Source organism: Uranotaenia lowii, chromosome 3 (genome assembly GCF_029784155.1).
Source record: "Uranotaenia lowii strain MFRU-FL chromosome 3, ASM2978415v1, whole genome shotgun sequence".
Lineage (NCBI taxonomy): Eukaryota > Metazoa > Arthropoda > Insecta > Diptera > Culicidae > Uranotaenia > Uranotaenia lowii.
In genome coordinates this window covers 71494757-71501908 of record NC_073693.1, presented here as the reverse complement: position 1 = coordinate 71501908, position 7152 = coordinate 71494757, and positions in this window count along the sequence as shown.

Below are 7152 nucleotides of genomic sequence, written 5' to 3'. Positions count from 1 at the left end.
TGAGTACTACGTTTTGTTTCTAGTATCAAAACCAACATATCTAGTATAGTGGCTTAGTGCTGCATTTGTTTTTGTTGAACAAACTTTTCAAATTAAATTAATATAGTGTGAAAGTCAATATTTCGACATGTACGCACTGTTGTGGAAATTCAGGAAAATTCACGGGGTTGGAGAAAATTCTGAGTACTACGTTTTGTTTCTAGTATCAAAACCAACATATCTAGTATAGTGGCTTAGTGCTGCATTTGTTTTTGTTGAACAAACTTTTCAAATTGAGTTAATATAGTGAAAAATTCAATATTTCGACATGTACGCACTGTTGTGGAAATTCCGGAAAATTCACGGGGTAAGGGAAAATTCTGAGTACTACGTTTTGTTTCTAGTATCAAAACCAACATATCTAATATAGTGGCTTAGTGCTGCATTTGTTTTTGTTGAACAAACTTTTCAAATTAAGTTAATATAGTGAAAAATTCAATATTTCGACATGTACGCACTGTTGTGGAAATTCCGGAAAATTCACGGGATAGGAGAAATTTCTGAGTACTACGTTTTGTTTCTAGTATCAAAACCAACATATCTAGTATAGTGGCTTTGTGCTGCATTTGTTTTTGTTGAACAAACTTTTCAAATTGAGTTAATATAGTGAAAAATTCAATATTTCGACATGTACGCACTGTTGTGGAAATTCCGGAAAATTCACGGGATAGGAGAAATTTCTGAGTACTACGTTTTGTTTCTAGTATCAAAACCAACATATCTAGTATAGTGGCTTTGTGCTGCATTTGTTTTTGTTGAACAAACTTTTCAAATTGAGTTAATATAGTGAAAAATTCAATATTTCGACATGTACGCACTGTTGTGGAAATTCCGGAAAATTCACGGGGTAAGGGAAAATTCTGGGTACTACGTTTTGTTTCTAGTATCAAAACCAACATATCCAGTATAGTGGCATTTGTTTTTGTTGAACAAACTTTTCAAATTGAGTTAATATAGTGAAAAAGTCAATATCTCGACATGTACGCACTGTTGTGGAAATTCCGGGAAATTCACGGGGTAAGGGAAAATTCTGAGTACTACGTTTTGTTTCTAGTATCAAAACCAACATATCTTGTATAGTGGCTTAGTGCTGCATTTGTTTTTATTGAACAAACTTTTCAAATTGAGTTAATATAGTGAAAAATTCAATATTTCGACATGTACGCACTGTTGTGGAAATTCCGGAAAATTCACGGGGTAATGGAAAATTCTGAGTACTACGTTTTGTTTCTAGTGTTAAAACCAACATATCTAGTACAAAGACTTAGTGCTGCATTTGTTTTTGTTGAACAAACTTTTCAAATTGAGTTAATATAGTGAAAAAGTCAATATTTCGACATGTACGCACTGTTGTGGAAATTTCGGAAAATTCACGGGTTTGGGGAAAATTCTGAGTACTACGTTTTGTTTCTAGTATCAAAACCAACATATCTAGTATAGTGGCTTAGTGCTGCATTTGTTTTTGTTGAACAAACTTTTCAAATTGAGTTAATATAGTGAAAAATTCAATATTTCGACATGTACGCACTGTTGTGGAAATTCCGGAAAATTCACGGGATAGGAGAAATTTCTGAGTACTACGTTTTGTTTCTAGTATCAAAACCAACATATCTAGTATAGTGGCTTTGTGCTGCATTTGTTTTTGTTGAACAAACTTTTCAAATTAAGTTAATATAGTGAAAAAGTCAATATTTCGACATGTACGCACTGTTGTGGAAATTCCGGAAAATTCACGGGGTAGGGGAAAATTCTGAGTACTACGTTTTGTTTCTAGTATCAAAACCAACATATCTAGTATAGTGGCATTTGTTTTTGTTGAACAAACTTTTCAAATTGAGTTAATATAGTGAAAAATTCAATATTTCGACATGTACGCACTGTTGTGGAAATTCCGGGAAATTCACGGGGTAATGGAAAATTCTGAGTACTACGTTTTGTTTCTAGTGTTAAAACCAACATATCTAGTATAGTGGCTTTGTGCTGCATTTGTTTTTGTTGAACAAACTTTTCAAATTGAGTTAATATAGTGAAAAAGTCAATATTTCGACATGTACGCACTGTTGTGGAAATTTCGAAAAATTCACGGGTTTGGGGAAAATTCTGAGTACTACGTTTTGTTTCTAGTATCAAAACCAACATATCTAGTATAGTGGCTTAGTGCTGCATTTGTTTTTGTTGAACAAACTTTTCAAATTGAGTTAATATAGTGAAAAATTCAATATTTCGACATGTACGCACTGTTGTGGAAATTCCGGAAAATTCACGGGATAGGAGAAATTTCTGAGTACTACGTTTTGTTTCTAGTATCAAAACCAACATATCTAGTATAGTGGCTTTGTGCTGCATTTGTTTTTGTTGAACAAACTTTTCAAATTGAGTTAATATAGTGAAAAATTCAATATTTCGACATGTACGCACTGTTGTGGAAATTCCGGAAAATTCACGGGATAGGAGAAATTTCTGAGTACTACGTTTTGTTTCTAGTATCAAAACCAACATATCTAGTATAGTGGCTTTGTGCTGCATTTGTTTTTGTTGAACAAACTTTTCAAATTGAGTTAATATAGTGAAAAATTCAATATTTCGACATGTACGCACTGTTGTGGAAATTCCGGAAAATTCACGGGGTAAGGGAAAATTCTGGGTACTACGTTTTGTTTCTAGTATCAAAACCAACATATCTAGTATAGTGGCATTTGTTTTTGGTGAACAAACTTTTCAAATTGAGTTAATATAGTGAAAAATTCAATATTTCGACATGTACACACTGTTGTGGAAATTCCGGAAAGTTCACGGGTTTGGGGAAAATTCTGAGTACTACGGTTTGTTTCTAGTATCAAAACCAACATATCTAGTATAGTGGCTTAGTGCTGCATTTGTTTTTGTTGAACAAACTTTTCAAATTGAGTTAATATAGTGAAAAATTCAATATTTCGACATGTACGCACTGTTGTGGAAATTCCGGAAAATTCACGGGGTAAGGGAAAATTCTGAGTACTACGTTTTGTTTCTAGTATCAAAACCAACATATCTAGTATAGTGGCTTTGTGCTGCATTTGTTTTTGTTGAACGAACTTTTCAAATTGAGTTAATATAGTGAAAAATTCAATATTTCGACATGTACGCACTGTTGTGGAAATTCCGGAAAATTCACGGGGTAGGGGAAAATTCTGAGTACTACGTTTTGTTTCTAGTATCAAAACCAACATTTCTAGTATAGTGGCTTAGTGCTGCATTTGTTTTAGTTGAACAAACTTTTCAAATTGAGTTAATATAGTGAAAAATTCAATATTTCGACATGTACGCACTGTTGTGGAAATTCCGGAAAATTCACGGGGTAAGGGAAAATTCTGAGTACTACGTTTTGTTTCTAGTGTCAAACCCAACATATCTAGTATAAAGGCTTAGTGCTGCATCTCTTTTTGTTGAACAAACTTTTCAAATTGAGTTAATATAGTGAAAAATTCAATATTTCGACATGTACGCACTGTTGTGGAAATTCCGGAAAATTCACGGGGTAAGGGAAAATTCTGAGTACTACGTTTTGTTTCTAGTATCAAAACCAACATATCTAGTATAGTGGCTTAGTGCTGCATTTGTTTTTGTTGAACGAACTTTTCAAATTGAGTTAATATAGTGAAAAATTCAATATTTCGACATGTACGCACTGTTGTGGAAATTCCGGAAAATTCACGGGGTAAGGGAAAATTCTGGGTACTACGTTTTGTTTCTAGTATCAAAACCAACATATCTAGTATAGTGGCATTTGTTTTTGTTGAACAAACTTTTCAAATTCAGTTAATATAGTGAAAAATTCAATATTTCGACATGTACGCACTGTTGTGGAAATTCCGGAAAATTCACGGGGTAAGGGAAAATTCTGAGTACTAAGTTTTGTTTCTAGTATCAAAACCAACATATCTAGTACAGTGGCTTAGTGCTGCATTTGTTTTTGTTGAACAAACTTTTCAAATTGAGTTAATATAGTGAAAATGTCAATATTTCGACATGTACGCACTGTTGTGGAAATTCCGGAAAATTCACGGGATAGGAGAAATTTCTGAGTACTACGTTTTGTTTCTAGTATCAAAACCAACATATTTAGTACAGTGGCTTAGTGCTGCATTTGTTTTTGTTGAACAAACTTTTCAAATTGAGTTAATATAGTGAAAAATTCAATATTTCGACATGTACGCACTGTTGTGGAAATTCCGGAAAATTCACGGGTTTGGGGAAAATTCTGAGTACTACGTTTTGTTTCTAGTATCAAAACCAACATATCTAGTATAGTGGCTTAGTGCTGCATTTGTTTTTGTTGAACAAACTTTTCAAGTTGAGTTAATATAGTGAAAAATTCAATATTTCGACATGTACGCACTGTTGTGGAAATTCCGGAAAATTCACGGGGTAAGGGAAAATTCTGAGTACTACGGTTTGTTTCTAGTATCAAAACCAACATATCTAGTATAGTGGCTTAGTGCTGCATTTGTTTTTGTTGAACAAACTTTTCAAATTGAGTTAATATAGTGAAGAAGTCAATATTTCGACATGTACGCACTGTTGTGGAAATTCCGGAAAATTCACGGGATAGGAGAAATTTCTGAGTACTACGTTTTGTTTCTAGTATCAAAACCAACATAACTAATATAGTGGCTTAGTGCTGCATCTCTTTTTGTTGAACAAACTTTTCAAATTAAATTAATATAGTGAAAAAGTCAATATTTCGACACGTACGCACTGTTGTGGAAATTCCGGAAAATTCACGGGGTTGGGGAAAATTCTGAGTACTACGTTTTGTTTCTAGTATCAAAACCAACATATCTAGTACAATGGCTTAGTGCTGCATTTGTTTTTGTTGAACAAACTTTTCAAATTGAGTTAATATCGTGAAAAAGTCAATATCTCGACATGTACGCACTGTTGTGGAAATTCCGGAAAATTCACGGGATAGGAGAAATTTCTGAGTACTACGTTTTGTTTCTAGTATCAAAACCAACATATCTAGTATAGTGGCTTAGTGTTGCATTTGTTTTTGTTGAACAAACTTTTCAAATTAAGTTAATATAGTGTGAAAGTCAATATTTCGACATGTACGCACTGTTGTGGAAATTCAGGAAAATTCACGGGGTAAGGGAAAATTCTGAGTACTACGTTTTGTTTCTAGTATCAAAACCAACATATCTAGTATAGTGGCTTAGTGCTGCATTTGTTTTTGTTGAACAAACTTTTCAAATTGAGTTAATATAGTGAAAAATTCAATATTTCGACATGTACGCACTGTTGTGGAAATTCCGGAAAATTCACGGGGTAAGGGAAAATTCTGAGTACTACGTTTTGTTTCTAGTATCAAAACCAACATATCTAATACAGTGGCTTAGTGCTGCATTTGTTTTTGTTGAACAAACTTTTCAAATTAAGTTAATATAGTGAAAAAGTCAATATCTCGACATGTACGCACTGTTGTGGAAATTCCGGAAAATTCACGGGGTTGGGGAAAACTCTGAGTACTACGTTTTGTTTCTAGTATCAAAACCAACATAACTAATATAGTGGCTTAGTGCTGCATCTCTTTTTGTTGAACAAACTTTTCAAATTAAATTAATATAGTGAAAAAGTCAATATTTCGACACGTACGCACTGTTGTGGAAATTCAGGAAAATTCACGGGGTTGGGGAAAATTCTGAGTACTACGTTTTGTTTCTAGTATCAAAACCAACATATCTAGTACAGTGGCTTAGTGCTGCATTTGTTTTTGTTGAACAAACTTTTCAAATTGAGTTAATATCGTGAAAAAGTCAATATCTCGACATGTACGCACTGTTGTGGAAATTCCGGAAAATTCACGGGATAGGAGAAATTTCTGAGTACTACGTTTTGTTTCTAGTATCAAAACCAACATATCTAGTATAGTGGCTTAGTGTTGCATTTGTTTTTGTTGAACAAACTTTTCAAATTAAGTTAATATAGTGTGAAAGTCAATATTTCGACATGTACGCACTGTTGTGGAAATTCAGGAAAATTCACGGGGTAAGGGAAAATTCTGAGTACTACGTTTTGTTTCTAGTATCAAAACCAACATATCTAGTATAGTGGCTTAGTGCTGCATTTGTTTTTGTTGAACAAACTTTTCAAATTGAGTTAATATAGTGAAAAATTCAATATTTCGACATGTACGCACTGTTGTGGAAATTCCGGAAAATTCACGGGGTAAGGGAAAATTCTGAGTACTACGTTTTGTTTCTAGTATCAAAACCAACATATCTAATACAGTGGCTTAGTGCTGCATTTGTTTTTGTTGAACAAACTTTTCAAATTAAGTTAATATAGTGAAAAAGTCAATATCTCGACATGTACGCACTGTTGTGGAAATTCCGGAAAATTCACGGGGTTGGGGAAAACTCTGAGTACTACGTTTTGTTTCTAGTATCAAAACCAACATAACTAATATAGTGGCTTAGTGCTGCATCTCTTTTTGTTGAACAAACTTTTCAAATTAAATTAATATAGTGAAAAAGTCAATATTTCGACACGTACGCACTGTTGTGGAAATTCAGGAAAATTCACGGGGTTGGGGAAAATTCTGAGTACTACGTTTTGTTTCTAGTATCAAAACCAACATATCTAGTACAGTGGCTTAGTGCTGCATTTGTTTTTGTTGAACAAACTTTTCAAATTGAGTTAATATCGTGAAAAAGTCAATATCTCGACATGTACGCACTGTTGTGGAAATTCCGGAAAATTCACGGGATAGGAGAAATTTCTGAGTACTACGTTTTGTTTCTAGTATCAAAACCAACATATCTAGTATAGTGGCTTAGTGCTGCATTTGTTTTTGTTGAACAAACTTTTCAAATTAAGTTAATATAGTGAAAAAGTCAATATTTCGACATGTACGCACTGTTGTGGAAATTCCGGAAAATTCACGGGGTAGGGGAAAATTCTGAGTACAACGTTTTGTTTCTAGTATCAAAACCAACATTTCTAGTATAGTGGCTTAGTGCTGCATTTGTTTTTGTTGAACAAACTTTTCAAATTGAGTTAATATAGTGAAAAATTCAATATTTCGACATGTACGCACTGTTGTGGAAATTCCGGAAAATTCACGGGGTAAGG